Here is a 19,870-nt window from a genome sequence, read left to right as displayed (position 1 = left end):
GCTGTGTCCACATGTGCCATTTTTTTTGCTGCATTTTTTTTTAATAAAAGTGGTTCTCAGTAAAGCAAAAAAAATGCCTGTCTGGGAGGAAACCAGAGTACCCATGAATGGATCCTCATTTTGCAGATTCAAAAAATGCTTGAAACTCAGGGGGTTTGTACAATCGTTTAGCAACGCTGAAAAAAACCTTTATGTTGAATGTAAAAATTTCAGCAAATTCTGCGAGGATTACATTTGGAACCTGCCATGGATTTTCCCTCCATGTTTTGCAAAGGATAAAATCCGCAACATAAACTGATTAAAATCCGTCCGCTAACTTTATGGGAAAATCTACATTGCTGGTGCGGTAATGCACATGAACCTATGCTTGGAGGGATGGTTTGGGCGCACATCAGATGACAAATTCTAGGGCTGGATGCAGAGGTGGACATATCATCAGTGCAACCTGTGCGGCCGTACAGGGCCCAGGAGGTCAGGGGGCCCATTTCCATTAACAAAGTAGGTCCAATTGTGCATTATGATGAGGTATAGGGCTTCAAAGGGCCCGTATATTATTCTTGTACAGGGGCCCTCTTCTGTTTGTGCCCGCCAGTGGCCAGATGCTACACGTGCAGCCTCCGGGCTCCATAAATCCCTACATCCTATTTTGGCAAATAATACCGTAATGTCTCTGACGTTGTCGTGCCTGTACAGTGTATATGACAGCATGATGGGTTCATATACAAATATGGCATCAGAAGCGGGGGACGGTAAAGGGATCAATGTGGACTCCGGAGGTCAGTTTGATCACTCGGAGGGACAGTTTGACTTTTTTTTTTTTGTGGCCTGGAATAAAAATGCAATAGACATCAATCAATGAATCAATGCATTTGCTGCCAGCCTCCACACCATCTATAACCTTATATTCCGATATTGGGAAAAGCAACACAACTCATTGCACACACTGTATATCAATTACACATGTCAATGTATCACATACGGTATATTGCATGTATCGCACATCGGCACCTATATCCTAATAAGCTGCCTGCATCCTACATTACTATATTACATATATACTCTGCACATCACATTATACCTAGATCCTAATGGCACTGCAGACATTATACACTATTATATCGTATACATGACATTGTAAACCTCATACATTAAATTACAGATAAACACTATTACTGATATATTGCACACATCATACAGTATTATACTGCATGTCATACATTACATTGTACATACCGCACATTAATAATAGTTTAGGCAATATAGTCCAGAAATCATACATTATCCTACACATATACTTGTATCCCATATGTCATACATTACTTTGCACACATCATACATTATCCTGCATATAGTAATGTATGGCACACATCCAGCATTATTACACTGCACACACCATACATTGCACATATTAGACATTGCACACAGCTTTATCACCTACCTTCCCTGGGGGATCAGCACTGAGTACATCTCACCTTTCCTACAATTAGCCCCTGATCACTGACACAAAGGCTTTCATTCAAAGTTCCTGCCTCATTCACTCCCTGCACCTCTGGGGGAGGATCACTGCAGCCATCACACACCCCACAATCACACATGTACTCCATGGATTGCAAGGGTTAAGGAGGGCACAAAACAATGGCTAATGTGTAGAACAGCAGTAAATCTGTCCCTTGCAGTTTGATGCCATTGTTGTGGCTGTGCCAAGTGTTAGCAGCAGCCCCAGCAGACAATGAGCTGCTACAAGCACACAGTCAGCAAACACATGTCCTCAAAGTGCAAAGATGGAGAGAAGAGGCTGGTACCTTGCTCCATCCTGGGGGTGAGTGCACAGAGTCTCATCCAACTCCTCTGCTGCTCCAGCACAATCCCTGCACACAGTGTGCTCCTCTGCTGCTCCAGCACAATCCCTGCACACAGTGTGCTCCTCTGCTGCTCCAGCACAATCCCTGCACACAGTGTGCTCCTCTGCTGCTCCAGCACAATCCCTGCACACAGTGTGCTCCTCTGCTGCTCCAGCACAATCCCTGCACACAGTGTGCTCCTCTGCTGCTCCAGCACAATCCCTGCACACAGTGTGCTCCTCTGCTGCAGTGAGATGGACACAGAGCTGCAGGGGGGCTCCTTTCTCCCCTGCCCACCTCCTCTCACTTTTGGTTAGGCGTGGTCTGAGAGTGCAGACCAACAAGGCTGGGAACTGGGACTCCTGAGCTGTCATCATCACCCAGCAGCAGCAATCCATGCTGTGTGTGTGTGGAAGAGGGGAAATCCAGGGAGCAGGCACAGCACAGGGACCATGGGTGGGATGTGCTGCTGCTGCCCCTCACCACACTGACCCCTCTCTGAGCTCCTTCCTAGAATTCTGCTGGAGGAATTTCTGCCTCTCCACATTCAGATACCTGAAAATATGGCAGGAGCCTTCCAGAATTTGTACAAATTTTTTGGGGAAAAAAAGCAGTGAATTGGTTATAATAATCTTTATTTTTATATGGTTAAATAAACAACAAATCCATAAGGCTGGGGCTAGATGGTGACTTTGGCCGTGACACGTGTCGTGCTGTCAAAGATGCTGGTGAATGGGAGAAGATGGCCCCCGGGTGCAAAGACAATATAGAGTGATGATCTGAATCATAGAATCGTAGAGTTGGAAGGGACCTCCTGGGCCATCTAGTCCAACCCCCTGCTCAATGCAGGATTCGCTAAATCTGAGAAGTGTTCTACTGGAGAACCTTGGATACCAGCATCCATGTACATAAGACATATGTCATCTACTACCCGCCCAAACATGGTACTCCTCTCCAAGGCAGTGATATTCACCACTAATGGCAATGGTCTCTATCTGCAGGATAATGCCACGCTGCAAAAACTGTCCAGGAATGGTGCGAGGAAGGAGGCAAAACATCAAGGTGATGACTTGTCTCCATATTGCCCAGATTTCAGTCTGCTTGATCATCTGTGAGATATGCTGGAACAACAAATCTGATCCATGGAGGCCGCACCGCGAACTTGTCATCAGGAGTTTATACCCCAAAGTAATGACACGTATGTAAATGTAATGTAGGTGACCAGATTAGCAAAGGAAGTTCTTCACTATGCAATATTGAAGTCCTCTGCGTGAAGGTGGTACGCCCGTTCACGGTATTCACCTAAAGTGGGGAAAAGTATTTAGTCAGCCACCAATTGTGTAAGTTCTCCCACTTAAAAAAATGAGCGAGGCCTGTAATTGACATCATAGGTAGACCACAACTATGAGAGTCAAAATGAGAAAACAAATCCAGAAAATCACCGTGTCTGGTTTGGCAAGATTTATTTTGCAAGTTATGGTGGAAAATAAGTATTTGGTCATTAAAGGGAATCTGTCACCGTTTTTTTGGACTATCAGCTGCCAGCATTGACATCAGGGGCTTATCTACAGCATTCTGTAATGCATTCTGTAATGCTGTAGATAAGCCCCCGATGTAACCTGAAAGATAAGAAAAACACATTAGATTATACTCACCGGAGGGGGCGGTCCGGTCCGATGGGTGTCGCGGTCCGGTCCGACGCCTCCCATCTTCATACGATGCCGTCCTCTTCTTCCCTTCCTGTAGTGGCTCTGGCGCAGGCGCACTGCAGAATACTGCAGTGCGCAGGCGCGAGACCTCTCCCGATGCCTGCACACTGCAGGTCTCTGCTCTGCCCTCAACAGGGCAGAGCAGTGAGCCTGCGCCGCAGCCACGACAGATAAGGAAGAAGAGGACGGCATCGTATGAAGAAGGGAGGCGTCAGACCGGACCGCAACACCCATCAGATCGGACCGCCCCCTCCGGTGAGTATAATCTAACGTGTTTTTCTTATCTTTCAGGTTACATCGGGGGCTTACCTACAGCATTACAGAATGCTGTAGATAAGCCCCTGATCTCGATGCCGGCAGCTGATAGTCAAAAAAAGGGTGACAGATTCCCTTTAACAAAAGTTCATCTCAATATTTTGTTATATATCCTTTGTTGGCAATGACAGAAGTCAAACGTTTTCTGTAAATCTTCACAAGGTTGGCACACACTGTTGGTGGTATGTTGGCGCAGTCCTCCACGCAGATCTCCTCTAGAGCAGTGAAGTTTTGGGCCTGTCGCTGGGCAACACGGACTTTCAAATCCCTCTAAAGGTTTTCTATGGGGTTGAGATCTGGAGACTGGCTAGGTCATTCCAGGACCTTCATATGCTTCTTACGAAGCCACTCCTTTGTTGTCCTGGTGGTGTGTTTGGGATCATTATCATGCTGAAAGATCCATCCACGTTTCATCTTCAATGCCCTTGCTGATGGAAGGAGGTTTGCACTCAAAATCTCACGATACATAGCCCCATTCATTCTTTCATCTACACGAATCAGTCATCCTGGTCCTGTTGCAAAGAAACAGCCCCAAAGCATGATGTCGCCACCCCCATGCTTCACAGTAGGTATGGTGTTCTTTGGATGCAACTCAGCATTCTGTCTCCTCCAAACACGACAAATTTTGTTTGTACCAAACAGTTCTACTTTGGTTTCATCAGACCATATGACACTCTCCCAATACTCTTCTGGATAATCCAAATGCTCTCTAGCAAAATTCAAACAGACCCGGACATGTACAGGCTTAAGTAGGGGGACACATCTGGCACTGCAGGATCTGAGTGTTAGGCGTCGGGTTCCTGCAACTGCACAGCAGGAATCCAGAGCCTTGCATTCAGCGGTCTCCCATTCTCCACCGACCGCACAGGAGCCTGCACAGCAGTCCCTGCGTTCCAGACGCTCTGCTCAGACCAGCTCTGTGGGTCTGGCTGTTGCTGCCTCCTCTGGACCAGCAATAGCAACGCAGGATGCTCAGCAGCAAGCCATTCCAGAGGCTAAGTCCTCCCGTCGCTCTACTGGGCATCCTCACGTGACGATCTCCCATTGGAGATCGGGAGTCACATGCTCAGGTCCTTCTCGTGACCTGATTGGTCTATCTCAGGGATCTGGAAGCTTCCGGAAGGTCCCGGCTATAAATGGTTCGCATGGCCGCTCAGCCATGCGCTAGTGTAGACTCTAGTTGCTATCTGTGTGAATGATGATGGATGCATGAACCTGCGAATCAGATCCCCTCCCTCTGATATTACGTGTGTGGATAGGGACTTATAGAGTCAGCGCCAGTCAGTGGCATGCTACAGGCAACAGTGCATATCTCCACAGAACTAGCGTCCGACAGTGCGCCCCTCTTGGGCATTGTCGTATAGCGGCTGTGTAGGTCGCCACGCTGCAGTCAGCAGCACTTGTTGGTGTCCGCGGTAGAGACGCCGCACGCACGGTAGGTCTAGACGGACACTGACCCTGTGTCTTGGGCTCGAGTCCTGTGACCATATACCGTGCGTGCACACCGCTGAGACCTGTGAGGTCAACAGGCTCGGCATTTTATGTTTGTGCCTTAGGTGCCTCTGTGAACTTAACAGAGCTTGCCAGCGCACACCGGGTGACGTTCAACCCGCGTGTGCTATACCGCCATATTGTGCGTCTGCCTTTACATAGCAGCAGTTTAACACCTATGTACGGTGGACCCCGGGCGGCGAACGCACTTTCTATTATTTTATATTTAGTTTGTTCCGCCGTCCATAACACTGAGTCCCTGGCGGCGTAGTGTGTTATTGATGGTAGCCTTTGTTACAGTGGGTAATGAGTGGAGGACAGAGGAGCCTCTTAAAGAAGAAGTTGCAGGTCTGTGAGAGCCAGTAATCTTGCATGTTTTTAGGTGACCAAATACTTATTTTCCTCCATAATAAATAAATCTTGCCAAATCAGACAAGGTGATTTTCTGGATTTGTTTTCTCATTTTGACTCTCATACTTGTGGTCTACCTATGATGTCCATTACAGGCCTCTCTCATCTTTTTAAGAGGGAAAACTTGCACAATTGGTGGCTGAATAAATACTTTTTTTCCCCACTGTAGGTGCTCTCACTCTCTCTGGAATTCTGGCCCTAGCAGGGGTCACAGCCAGGTTTTCCCGTTCTGCTGCAAGTATTTTTTTTTGGCATTAGTAAACAAATCCGATCTCCACTGACCCTTAGTATAACATTGGTGCTGCCGGATAAAACCTCAGATAGCACTCGGCCGTATTATATACTCATGTGAGCGAACCCTAATGTTGTGGCCATTCAATGTTTCCAGCATGATCACAAAAAACATTGAAAAAATATACATACAATATTCCTAGGTTCTAAAAGGATTTTACAGGCTAGGGCAAAATGGTGACCAGAGCATGTAGTCCTAATGGTTCATTCAAGTGTCAGTTTTTCACTTTAACGAGTTCTGTCCATGATTCCTCGTACCAATTGGGCTACACAAAGTCACAGAAACATGTCCAGTTTTTATGTAAGTCTCTGCTCATACTTGCCAGTGCAAATCAATGGATATTGAAAAAAATCGGACAGCATTCTTATGCCTTTTTTGCGCTGTTTTTCGAGGACTTTCTGAAAAGAGAAGCTTAAAGGGGTGGTCCATTCCCTAACTGCTCTTAGTCTATTTTTCTTTTTGCTTCCTGCCTGATGATTGTGTGAGAGCCCCCAGATATCCTGGGATACTCAAACGAAGCATCATCAGAGTAGGGGGTAGAGGTTGCGGTCACTGTCACAGCCCATGCACCCGGCCTGAAATGAAGCATCATCAGAGCAGCTCTTGGAAGCTTTCCTGCATTAAGGATCTCACCTGTTCACTGTAAGCCACTCCCACCTCCTATGTAATCTTGGCCCTAGCAAGCAGTCATTGCCATAGCTAGCTGCATGATTGGTGATTGGATATGGTGGTTTGTGGTTGTTGTTTGAGAAGGTGTTTGGATTTATCTGAGCTGTTATGATGTACAATACAAAATAATATTGTGGTACCATGTTAGCCAGAAAAATAGATGTAAATACTTATGTCCCCCCAAAAATTTGAGAAAAGTATTCAAGGAGTGATACCTTTTATTGGCTAACCAGAGATATTACATTTGCAAGCGTTCAAGGCTCAGAAGGCCCCTTCATCAGGCATACAGATGAGACTGTCTGAGACTGTTATGAGATTTTGTGTGTGCTTATCCCCCTCCTTCCCTTACTTTGGTGTTACCCCATCCTCCACTCCCCAGTGTATACCTCTGTTGTTTGTGAGTATATTTGTATAATTGGTATTTTCTTTTATCTCTGTTCGTATCACCCTTTTTAGTCTGGTTGGTATGTATTACAGTACATTACTACTTCCCTCTTCACTGGCTGGGGGAAGGGTGCAGTCTGAGCGTGGATGCAGGACCTAGTGCAAGGTACGTGGCCCCGGCATCTTCACCATCAGAAGTAATCCGGGGAACATGGCGAGCTAGAGCACCCCTAGCATTAGGGACAGGGAAGGAGCCCCTGTCGTAACCGAGATTTTGTTAGTTTTTTTTTTTTTTAATCCAAGAAAAGCTGAGGAAACAATGACCAAACTAGGTAAGTGTTCACATTGGGCAGTTAAGTCATGGAACGATCCGATTCATGATATTACCTTGACGATGGTGGATGGGCTCACATTTTTTGGCCAAATTTTGTGCTAAGCATCTCATGTGTTTTTTCCTAAATTTCAAAAGCTGTTTTGCTATTCACACTTCATGTATTTCACATTGATATGCTTTAATGCAATTGAGTGCAACCATTTCCTTATTTTGATATGTAAGTTGTTTTTGGTATGCACCTGTTCAGACTAGTTCTTATTGTTCACTCAGTTTTCTATTACTTACAATGAACAATCTGACATTCTGATCAAAAACGCTGGTAAAACTTATACTTGCAGTCTGGTGCCGACTATCTTCTCTTCCTGCTTCAGTGGTTACTTGACTACCATTGGAAACAGCAAGTAGAGCTGCATCCTAGCAGTGTGTATATTACATACTGTTTAGGACTTTAGGTTGGAAAACTGGAATAACAATAAGCGCAATAGGGTTTTTATCCCAGTGACAATGGGGAGACCAAAGGCAATGGTCCTCACCTGGTATGGTTGTGTGACCACAACCATTAAAAGGCTCAAATCTGCTGCAGACCCACAGCTAAGATAACAACTGAAATGGAATGATAGAGTTAATTCTGCGCTGGCCGTGGTCAAAGATGGAAGAATAGAATGGTATTCAGTATGCAGTCTATTTGTCTATGTGTTTTGAAGTTTCAGACCTCTTTATCAAACCGTAGTGTGCCTGATGAAGAAGTTTCGAACTTTGAAACGTGTTGATATGCATTCCTTCATATTGTTCTTTTCTTCAATCTTTGAACACCAGTAGCGCCGAATTAACCGTATCATTCCATTTCAGTTGTTATACTGTTAGGATTTGGCATTCTACAGGGTGATTTACTTGCTATTTTATCTGGAAAAATTGCTGTAATTTATAAAAAAGAAGGCCAACCATTCTGAAATTTGGACTGAACATACTATGAGAAGTGAGTGCAATGAGCCTCACCGACATCCTCACGCCGTGTGGTCTCGCTGACTTGTCACCTCGCCGGTTGTCCTCAATACGAGATAGACTTGCTGCATGCCTTTCTGCCTGTCGATAGTTTGTGTGGTGCTTGCATTTGACTTCTGCTGAATTTCTTCTTCATTTGTTAACCATGTACAGACAGTTTGGAGCAGCGTGTTTTCATCGAGAAAACCGGGTCTGGTGCCGAAGTTTGGAGGTCGAAATCTGCTGTATAAACTGTGTATTCTGTCAGTGGTGAATAAGCTGGAACATTACTGGATAGGCATGATGGAGGATGTTTCCTTTGGAAGTCAGGTACACGGCAAGAAGCCACGAATATTACAGGCGCTCCGAGAGAACACAGAGCCAGAAGTTCAGGCTATGACCCCAGACCTCCTGCAGAATTAGTTCAGCAATATGGAATGGCGCATGTTTGGATTCAAACGGTGACAATTTTCAACTCCTGCTTTAAAACATTAGTTTCCAAGGTATGTACAGTCAAAATTTTAGTACGATACATCATCTTTTAGAAGTTATAGTAATTTTTCCTGGTAAAAGTATTGAGTAAATCACCCTGTATATTAATTGACAAAAATTAGCCCAATGCTGGAAAATCCATTCAAGATCACGGTGGTCTTTTCAAGAGGAGGTCTTCTGGAGAGATGTCGCTGTATGTGCAGAATATATAAACATTCTAGAAAACATCATCCATGTGTTTGAACCACCTTCAGCTTTCTTTTTCCCTATTATTATTATTATTATTTATTATTATAGCGCCATTTATTCCATGGCGCTTTGCATGTGAGGAGGGGTATACATATTACTTACAAGTACTGTAATCTTAAACAAAACAAGTCACGACTGGTACAGGAGGAGAGAGGACCCTGTCCGCGAGGGCTCACAATCTACAAGGGATGGGTGAGGATACAGTAGGCGAGGGTAGAGCTGGTTGTGCAGGGGTTTGGTGGATCGGTGGTTACTGCAAGTTGTAGGCTTGTCTGAAGAGGTGGGTCTTCAAGTTCTTTTTGAAGGTTTCCATGGTAGGCGAGAGTCTGATATGTTGTGGTAGAGAGTTCCAGAGTAGGGGGGATGCGCGGGAGAAATCTTGTATGCGATTGTGAGAAGAGGAGATAAGAGGGGAGTATAGAAGGAGATCTTGTGAGGATCGGAGGTTTCGTGCAGGTAAGTACCGGGAGACTAGGTCACAGATGTACGGAGGACTCAGGTTGTGGATGGCTTTGTATGTCATGGTTAGGGTTTTATATCCAAGAAGTATCATTTCTCCTTGCGGAGAATGACATGCTAAGCATGTCGAGGTGAGGAGACTTAAAGCCGCAATGCTCCTATGGGAAATATGCTAATTATGCAAATTGTCTCTTCAGAGAGGAAGAGGACTAGAACTCTAGTGCCACCTATTGGAGGTAGCAATCCTAAAAGTCAATGTTGACCTTTTAACTTTAAGTCTCCTCATCTCGACATGCTTAGCATGTCATTCTCCGCAAGGAGAAATGATACTTCTTGGATATCGGTCAGACGCCTCTCTCACAGCCAAACCAGATCTCACACTTTGCACTGATGAGGGGCAGTACCCCGAAACACAGTGTCTGCAAATGGAGATTCTGGTTTGGCTTTTATCCTAAGTCATGTAGCTAGGCTCGTTAAAGGGTCAACATTGACTTTTAGGATTGCTACCTCCAATAGGTGGCACTAGAGTTCTAGTCCTCTTCCTCTCTGAAGAGACAATTTGCATAATTAGGTTAGGGTTTTGAAACTATAAACTAATGTGCTCCACAAATGCCCAGATCCTGCCCCCTGCCTATACCATTGTGCACCCAGGCACATTTCATTACATCTGTAAAACGCTTCCTGGAGAAGGAGGGTGCTCTGTTTTTGCCTTGGCCTGAGGCTGTTTTTGTCACTGTATGTTTGACATTGTGCGCTGTGACCCACGGGCAGAGAGCGTGGACTCCTCCAGCTGAACTAATAAATAAGCTGGAGCAGGAACATGTAAAAAGACTTGTTCAATCTGCGACACTATAGAAGTGGAAAATCAGCAGCAACATCGCCTGACCACCGCGGAGCTGGCGGAGACCTTTGGAGTGGCCTTTTCTCAATCCGCAGGAATGCTGTAAGGTGAGTATGTGTCTGTTTTAGAGATCAGCAAATTTATTTCAATGAAAGTGAATTGTCTTTGAATTTTAGAAAATCCATTTTCTCCAAAATAGTTTTTTTTTGCAATTTTCTCTGCGTGAATTCAGCAATATGACCTAGGCCGTCTGCCAGTTTGCTGGACCGTAGATGGCCAGGCAAAAGGTTAAAAACAAATATTGCCTGCTCTTTCTTTCCCCTCCTTTATCATACATACTCTCTACAGAATCTTTATTGCAGGCCTTGGCTTCCAGTTTGACGTGACCTTGGTCGTCACCGTGCACCGTGACGTTTCGATGTGATTGCTTGTCGTGTGGTGACATCAGTCGAGAGCCTTTGTAAAATTTCCAAAAAGAATTTGTGCGATTTGGGAAAAGGAAAAGTAGAGATGACGAGAACCGGGTGGCGAGCTGCAAAGAGGCCAGTATTACATTTTTTTTTTTTTTTTGAGAGGCCCCAGAAGATAATAAGGTACAATAAATTCACGAAAAATAACTTCATTGTGAAACAAATTTTCCTGTAAAATCCGCGTGATTTGCAGACTTGTAATCTCATCTCTGCTCCATTTACTAATTTTTAATCAATCCATGCTTTAAAAAGAAAAAGTATTTTTACAGTTGGACAAACCCCTTTTAATACATGGAGGATCTGATCTAGCCACAGCCCCTACAATAAAAGTGAAAAATGCAACTGTCCAACCTGATGCAACACTGATGCAGTTCTCTGCGGCTCAGCCATCGCCTCTGCTCCTGTTTGTGCCAATGAGCAACCTGCAGACATTTCAGACCTCGGCAGCAACACGCCGACAATAAAGCTGTTATTATGCTGTTTCCATGGTCCCCGCATTACTATTATTGAATTGTAATGATGGAGACTTTTTTGTTACATGAGAAGTGCAGTAATTGTTCCATTGTGTGAGCCATGAAGTCAGGCTGAGAACAGCGAACCGTCCCGGGGAACATTATCAGTACATGAATAAGGGGAGCCTGGTACCATAAAAATGCTATTTATAGAGCTGAGCAGATTGATATAAAGATTTGTAGGACAAGATTCAGTATAACTTGTATTTTTATTTCAATTTCTGCTTATTCTGTAGGAGTCCAGTGGGCGGAGTCCACAAACGGCATCTGTCAATAAATAGGACCGCCCATTACACATATAGACCCAGAATAATAGAGGAGATACTTGATCCTTTTCCAACAGTTACAAACAGTTTGATTTTACTTGACAGTCCAAACTCCATCTTAGTCACAGCACAGTACTGTGTTACATTTCTTTCAGCCTGAGTTATCCCTTTTCTTGTCTGGCACCACTGGCCTCTGAGATACTCTTTCTGGCTCCACACCTCCCATGGGTTCTGATCCGCCATTCTGATGCGGTTCCCTATGTTGCTTTCCTTTCTGTAAAGTGATACAGGCACGCTCCTCTGTACCTAATTCTGGCCGTAGGCCCCGCACATCCAGGGAAGGTCTGCAAAGGTTAGTGGCAGCCATCCAAATGCTGCCCAAAGTTCATACTCTCTTGTGCTTTTCAGCCCTCTGACCTTGGACTATACTTATCACACCTTCCAACTAATCTTCTCATCTAATCTAAAGCAGGAAGTGTTCCCCTTTTTAATTAACCCTACCCCACCCATATTGGGGGTTTTCCCAAACACTTTAAATTTTCCTTCTCTGTAACTATCTACTTCCTGATTCTATTGTGCCCTCCACTGCACGTTCCCAATCCTTATCTAAATCTACTGCATTATCCAATTTCTATGTCCTAATTTCTTACCCTAAGGAAAGTATTATTCTGAGTACATGAACACATTATGAGCTCCACAACATTAGTATTTAAAATCTTCTATAAAATTGTTAATATTACAACACTCATATAACCAACACAAATTTGTTCACGTTGGTGCCCGTGATATTCTATGGACTTGAAATACATTTTAAATACACAAACATACACCCTTTTTATTAGAGAGCAAAAATTGATTGTATTCATTGTCCCTGACATACTCTTACATATCTAAACTGGAATGGTAGCAGAGCTAACAGAGATGTGACAAAGTTGACTCAGAGAAGACTGAAGTAGCAGTGCTAGAAGCGTGAAAGGATGGGAAGGTTCCCAGTAAGATGTGGCAGCAAGATGCCGACCACTTGAATACTCATGTTTGACATCAATGGAGTGCATCAGGTTTACGTCTTGCAGAGGTGCGTAGAATGGAGGATGCAGCACTCAGCCCAGGAGCCTGAAGAGTCCTCCGTCTCTATGACATGCTGCTGGCAGATTACATTCCCTGTTCAAAGTGACAGCTTTCCTTTAAAACACATGCAAGCAAAGGGGATGAAAATTGGAAGAAGATGAAGTGAAGCCTGCATTGGCCACTGTTATTAGTCCTCTGCTTGCCAGTATGGATGGCTGTGCCATACACTCACTTTACTGCCAGCACCATCACAGTAAGTTTTGGGTTCCAAGGAAATTCAGTTTATTCACAGTGGCTTATGTTGTAAAAAGGCGTCATAGTTCTACAGTAACAAAAAGAAGGAAGAATAACAATGACCGGTCCAGGCTGCTCCAACTGTCCCTGCCATGAAAAACGGATGATCAATTCTAGCGTCTTCATTATATTAGCAGTACTAGATCATAGTGTACGTACAAATATACGCAGCGTACATTTACATATCTGTCATACATGTACATAATTCATCTACGTATATAGAGTGTGTATGTCTATAATATATATTAACTAAATGCATCATAACGTGAAAAGAACATCACAAGGTCTTTCTTTACATATAATAAATATTATGGAGGGTATTTCCCCAACACCATCACAATCCGTAGCATATTCTTAACTAATGTAAATGTTTGCGCAATGTTAATGGCCCATCTCATTTTTTATCTTTATTGTACTTGTTAATTAATATTAAATTTTGATCAGACTTTTAATAATCCGATGATACCAGATAAGCTTATTTATTTAATCTTTATATTTTTCTTTTCACTTTTTCTGATTTCCATAGGGGACTTGAACCTGCGATTTTCCTCCACATACTGCGGTATATAGTGAAAATGATGGTCTCCTGCGAAGCTCAGCCTGTGGCTTGGCTTCACAAGAGTCCCAATATGGTGGCGCCAGGAGACCTTCAGAAGGCCTACAGCACTCCTTCCTTGATCATGTCACAGGAGTGGGCAGATGGGACCCCGAAACTGTGACCCCAGGATCACGTCACTTAAATGCTGCGGTCAGAGATTCATAGCGTTACTTAAAGTGGACCTGTCACCAAGTGAAAAGTAACCAGTTTTTGCTCTTATTTTATTCCTGATGATCCCCATGAGTAAGAAGTTTTTTTGTGTCTTAAAAATGCACCATTGGTTCCATAGATTTGGGCCTTTTTATTCAGTGCTAATATTTATGACCTTTAAATAGGGGGTGTGGCTCACAGGATCCTCTAGGGCGTGTCTTTAGGCTGTTGTGCATAATTATACTGGGAGCCACGCCCTCTCGTAAAGACAATAAAAATTTGAATGAAATAAAAAAGGCCTATATCTCCAGAAATATATGGCAGATTAAAAAATAAACAAAACAAACAAAAATCAAAACAAAGAGCAAAATACTCAAGGGAGCAGTGGTAAAAAAAATAAATTTTGCAACGGGCCAGTTTTGATCTGGTGACAGATCCTCTTCAAGTGCTTAATCGGCATCAGCTTGGCACCGATCCCTGTTGTTAGATGCAGGTGTCGGCTGTTTTACACAGCCAGCATCTACTCCTTGTGGAGTGGGAGGAGCTCCTGAGCCGGCTCCGTACACCCTCAGATGTAACCGGTCGGCTATTAGTCCCTATCCGTTGCCCGATATGGTAGCCCATTATATAAGACTGTCATTATATGCTGCTTTATCATTGTCCTTGAAAATGCCAGTAAGTTGCAGGTGTAGTTCTCTTATAAATGCAAAATCAGCAAAACTTCACCTCTTAGGTCAGGTTGACTTGAAGCGTATGTCCGTGTATGAAATGAGAGGCGCAGAGGTACGGTGAGGTGCATGGGCACAGGATTACCGCCATTACTCTGCATTCGGCATCTTCCTGCCTCGCAATTACACAAAAAGGTCCATTTGTTCCCTTCTAATATATTTTGACAGGACATCTTCCATGGTTGTCATGGCAGCAGAATGGAGAACATTAAGCAGGTGTTAACAGAATTGCAATCAATATGAATCAGTTCATGGCCCATCATCCTAAGGAATGTGCGGGGATAAATCAAATTAGATTTGCCTAAAGATTCGCTGTGCAGTTTATGTCAAAATAAAGCGGGATATATCGAGCAGCCGCTAACTGAAGCTCCATTTTTCTTGGTCGTTTGTTACATCAGGGGGTAGAAGGCTTTGTGTCACAGAAATGAACAATAAATCTATTTTGACTCTTCATCTCCACGTGAGATGCTATAGATCAGGATTATGGTATCATAAAGAGGCTTCCTTCCCCCTCTTAGAAAATTTTAGTCCACAGATGCAGTTTGTTAAAAAAAATAAATAATTACTCACCCTCCTCTGGTCCAGCGCTCAGTCTCCACTGCTGCTCCCACGGTCAGTTATTGGCTGTAGCACTGAAGCCAACCACTGAGCTCAGCGCCTCTACCTGTGTAGACAGAACGCCCCACTCAGAGCCGCTAAGATCGCAGGCCGACTGGCTGCAGCACTGAAGACGTGATGGCACCGCAGCCAATCCGTGAGCTCAGCAGCCGGGTGGGGCGCTCCATCTACACAGGGAAAGTCGCTGGGCTCAGTGATTGGCTGTAATAACACACTCCGAGAGCAGCAGTGGAGACTCAGCGCTGGACCTGAGGAGGGCGAGTAAAGAAAAGCTTGTTTTTTTATAACAAACTTCAGCCAAACACTGGGATTTTCTGAAAGGAGATGACTCCATTAACTAAGCGTACGCTCACATTGCCGTATAACACGGCCAAGTGCTCGTCAATGTTTTATTGGATAGCACTCGGCCCAATGTTATACTTTGGGGCAGCGCAGATTTGCAATTTATTTTCTCATGCTGATTTAGCATGAGAGAACAATTACTGCATGCAAGTCTATGGGTGCGTGTGAAACATCTGACTGCACTCAGATGTCTTCCGAGTGCAGTCTGATCTACACTCACAGAGACGATGGAGAAATTATGTTCTCAGTCTTCTCACCTGCGATACAATTATCTCATGCGAGAGAATCAGATGACACTCAAATCAGACTCTGACAGAGTTTTAGCGGAGTGTCATTAGCATAATCGGCTCAATTCTCATTCTTTGCAATATGTATATTTTTTCTTCACGGATTAACAATAAAATCACGTTTTATCTGTAATTGGATCTGGACCTTTTTTTTCTCCTCTTCCTCACATCTACAAACGATGGGCAATGGTGTGACCTTGTACCTCCTCACTATTTGGAACAGAAAGGGTGAGTTGGTGCTTTTATTTCCTTTGATGTGAAAATATAATGTGACCCTTTACATATTATGCATTGTGGTGGTCATTCAGTTTAGAGTTCATGTATTTTTTTTATGTTTAAAGGCTATTGACACATGGAAGAAAAATGATTTTTGCTTATGTTAATAGTTAGTAATAGTTATCAAACTTAGTACAATTTTACTATCTTCAGTCCCTTTTTTGATTTTCAGACTCCATTATATGTAATTTGCAGTCTGATCCAAGTTTCAGATTCTTCTCTTGTAGGGAAATAGAATCCTCTCATCGAGTGGTTTTATGTTACCAGAGGCTGCTGTCTTCAGTTACTTTCATGCCTCAGCAGAGCTGCTGTCTTCTACAATACTTATTTGCATTCCTCCTTGTCTATAGATGGTTTTCTCTACCCTCCCTGAGACTTTACATACTTTCTATATTGTGGAGATCTGTGTACAACACCCACTCTTCCGCTATCTGTACAGGGCGCAGTCAGGGGGCCGTATTAGTGGGACTGAGATCCGTATGCAGTGCACAAGACATAGCCTTTAAAAATAAATTATATCCTGAATACCTCCACTGAGGGAGGATTACTGGATACTGTAATACTGCAGACGTTTTTTCAATGTAAGCTCCCCCTAGTGGTGGCTGCAGGCTTTTAGAATTTTATCTTTAACACTTCTGTAACAGGGGCGCTGAAGCTATATATTGAGAGGAAGAGGGGTGGGGAGAGCACTAACCACCTGAAAAAGACAATTATCAAAGTATGCTGGAAATGTATTTATTCAGAATTCAAGCCAAAACCCAGTGGCTTTTAGGGTTTTAACAAAGATATGAGAGGACTGCATGATGCATTGTCTTAATGCAAGAATGGACATTCTATGCAATCTATGAGCATCAGGAGAAGCTAAATGGATTGATATCTACAGATTTGAAAAGATTTGGTATAACTTGTATTTATGCATTAAAACTCCTTCTCGTTTTTAGTTTGAGTCCAGTGGGCGGTCCTAATTGATGATTGACAGCTATCTCTCTATGCCAAACTTTGGCACTGCAGCTGTTCTGAAATTGCAATGCCTAAAATACCATGGCATCCGCATGGAATGCTGGTAATTGTAGTTCTGCAACATCTGGATTGCCAAAGGTTGCTGACCCTTGCTCTATGAAAGTCTTTTAAACACCAAGTAGGACGGATCCCTGACCCCAGAATGAGCAGGGATATAAATTTTAGAGTAATCTAGCAATATATACAGAAGTTCCTATCCCCCTCTGCATAGCCCCAAAAATACCTATTATAATTCCTCCCTCCTCCACAAACCGTATGGTCCGAGCTGATCGGCGGAGCTGGTCTTGCTTTGCCTCCTCTCGTCGCAATCGCCTTCCTCCTGCATCATGTGGATGACCCGTCCTACGTCCCCTATGAATGCACACTTCTCTCTGCCCTGCTGTGGACAGAGCAATGTACCGTAATATGCATGCATCGGGAGAGGCGGAAGAGCGCCAGTAACCTAGAAGTAAAGCCAGTGCATGCGCACTACAGTACTTTGCTTAAATACCCGGAACGCAGTGACGTCGCCGGGACATTGATGTAAGTTGTAGGACTACAGGACCAAGAGTAGTGGATCTGCGGCTTCTGGCTCCATGCTTTACCGTAGGATCCAGCTGTATTGACCTCATGTTGATAGCTATACAGTTCAAAGTGGTGCTTGCCTGCAGGTGTCCCAGATCTATTGGTGTTAGTGACACTGTAAGAAATAAGCAGGAACGGCGGGATGCAGTGACGAGTAGGAGGCAGAGCAAGAGTTAACGGGTTTATTACAGGGGAAACTCCATGCAGGAAGAGTGTAAGGGGTATAAAGGGTAAGGCTCAGTATAGTAACAGAGACTAAGTGTTCACCTGTTATATGAACATATCAGTCTGATGTTTTCGGATGGTGAAGGCTTGAAATCCCATGGTGGCACAGTCAGTGACACGTGAAGTCTCTGGCCTGATCCTGAAGGAAAGTGAGGCACTGTCTCCTGACGGCAGCGGCGTATCCTGGCTCTCCTAGGCGCAGCCTCGCGGTCTCGGGCCGAAGCACACGATGCGGAAAAGTCTGTGGCACCGCCGGAGAATGACTGGGTTCGGAGGTTATGCTACCTGGCTCTGCATGTTCCTCCCGGTCAGAACTAAGTTGTGCGCCAGCAATAGTCAGCGGAACGGCACGGGACGTCTTCTCCATATCAGAGGTGAGCGGGCACACAGTCACAGGTTGTTCACAGTCAGTATGCGCTTGGGCTGGTACTATGCAGCACGGTCCTGTACTCCGGCGTCTCGCTGCGGAGAGTGAGTCAACCTTCTCCTACTGTGCACTCTGTCTTCCCGCCAAGAGCCCTGCATTGGTGCGCACCGTCCCTTTTAAGTCTACAGTCGAGTGCAAAGGTTTGTCCTGGTCAGAAAGCTCTCCCCCCAGCAACAGTGGTGACAGCCCCAATAGTTCCGGTCCTGACATGAGAGAGGTACCACTGGCCCAAAAATCACAATTAAAAATTGTTTAAAATTTTGCGTCCTCTAGGATTTTTTGCGCCATTTGCAACTGCCTCCATGATCTCTCTTCCCGCTACGTTACTCCACTGCTAACTCTAAGTCAACAGTATGTGCCAAGTGTACCGGATATTGACAAGGAAATTTGCCATAAAAAATGGATGGCGTTAGAACAAATCCCATGGCTCGGTAAAATGTGCATCGTCGTCTGTGCAGAATTCAGCAGAGCGATGTATAAAGTGTTCACACTACTTCATATACAATCTGACACCTGTCTCAGCCGGCGGCGCGGGGAAGATACGTGTGAATTCAGTATATGTAATCAGGACAAGAAACAAGGAGGGTGCAGGAGGCGACCTGTGCACAAGGAGAAGGCACCTTTACTAATGGGACATTGCAATGCTCAGTTCTGTAAAATCCACGCAGAGTGCTCTAAACATGGAATTTCATGCAGCAGCCTTTCTTCAGAGTCAGTGCACCACGTGTCTCGGAAATGATAAAAATGGATGTGTGTCTGTGTATGGCTGAAGCAGGAAAATCCTTTTATGTAAAGAATCTAGTCACTTTCCGATTCACAGGATACAGTCATTATAGTCATTATTCCGTACAAGTAATAGGAGGAACTGCAGGTGGCCGCACCGGGAGGAAACATGGCGGCACACAGTGACCATTGCATGGAATGGGGGACCATGAAATACATTAGTCCTGAGTCCTTTGTAGCAGCATTTTGCTCCAGCTCAGAAGGGAAAAGCATCTTACAGGAAGCTCCTACAAATCATTTACAAATAAACCTACGTTCCATGTATATTAAAACACTGGGTGAGTATTCAGCTTTTCTCGCATTGGCAGTGCTGAGGAGCTGAGGACAGAAAAGTCACCAACGCTCTGCTGACTCCATAACTGCAAAGTCCATACTGTCTCCTGAATAACATCAGCGCAAAAACTCTGTTTCCGCTGGGATCCTCATGGCCGAGCAGTTGCACGAAGCCTTACATCACCAAGCACAATGCAGAAGGTCGGATGGAGTGGTGTAGAGCTGCCACCACTTGACATCAGAAACATGTTCTGTTCAATGACCCTTCTTTATCTGGCATCTGATGAGTGAGTGTGGGTTTGGTGAATGCCAGGAGAACATTATCCACCCGACTCCATTGTGCCAGATATAATAATAATAAATTTTATTTCTATAGCGCCGCCATATTCCGCAGCACTTTACATTTTAGAGGGGACTTGTACAGACAATAGACATTACAGCATAACAATAATCACATAGATTATAACAAATACCAAGAGGAATGAGGGCCCTGCTCACAAG

General features: G+C 44.3%; 1 protein-coding gene across 1 annotated transcript in view; it reads right to left on the bottom strand.

Annotated features, from left to right (window-relative positions):
* CTBP2 (C-terminal binding protein 2) overlaps positions 1 to 2,065 on the bottom strand; it is a 105,629-nt gene extending 103,564 nt beyond the window's left edge. The window contains exon 1 of the mRNA XM_073546410.1: positions 1,803 to 2,065. The gene's annotated coding sequence lies outside the window, so the exon portion shown is untranslated. The remainder of the gene's footprint in view (positions 1 to 1,802) is intronic.
* Between the last annotated feature and the right edge of the window lie 17,805 nt (positions 2,066 to 19,870).

This window comes from Dendrobates tinctorius, unplaced genomic scaffold, assembly GCF_039654945.1.
Source record: "Dendrobates tinctorius isolate UK_male_01 unplaced genomic scaffold, ASM3965494v1 ptg000147l, whole genome shotgun sequence".
In the NCBI taxonomy this organism is placed as follows: domain Eukaryota; kingdom Metazoa; phylum Chordata; class Amphibia; order Anura; family Dendrobatidae; genus Dendrobates; species Dendrobates tinctorius.
The sequence above is the reverse complement of the archived record's forward strand: the minus strand, read 5'-3'. Positions and strand labels throughout refer to the sequence as shown.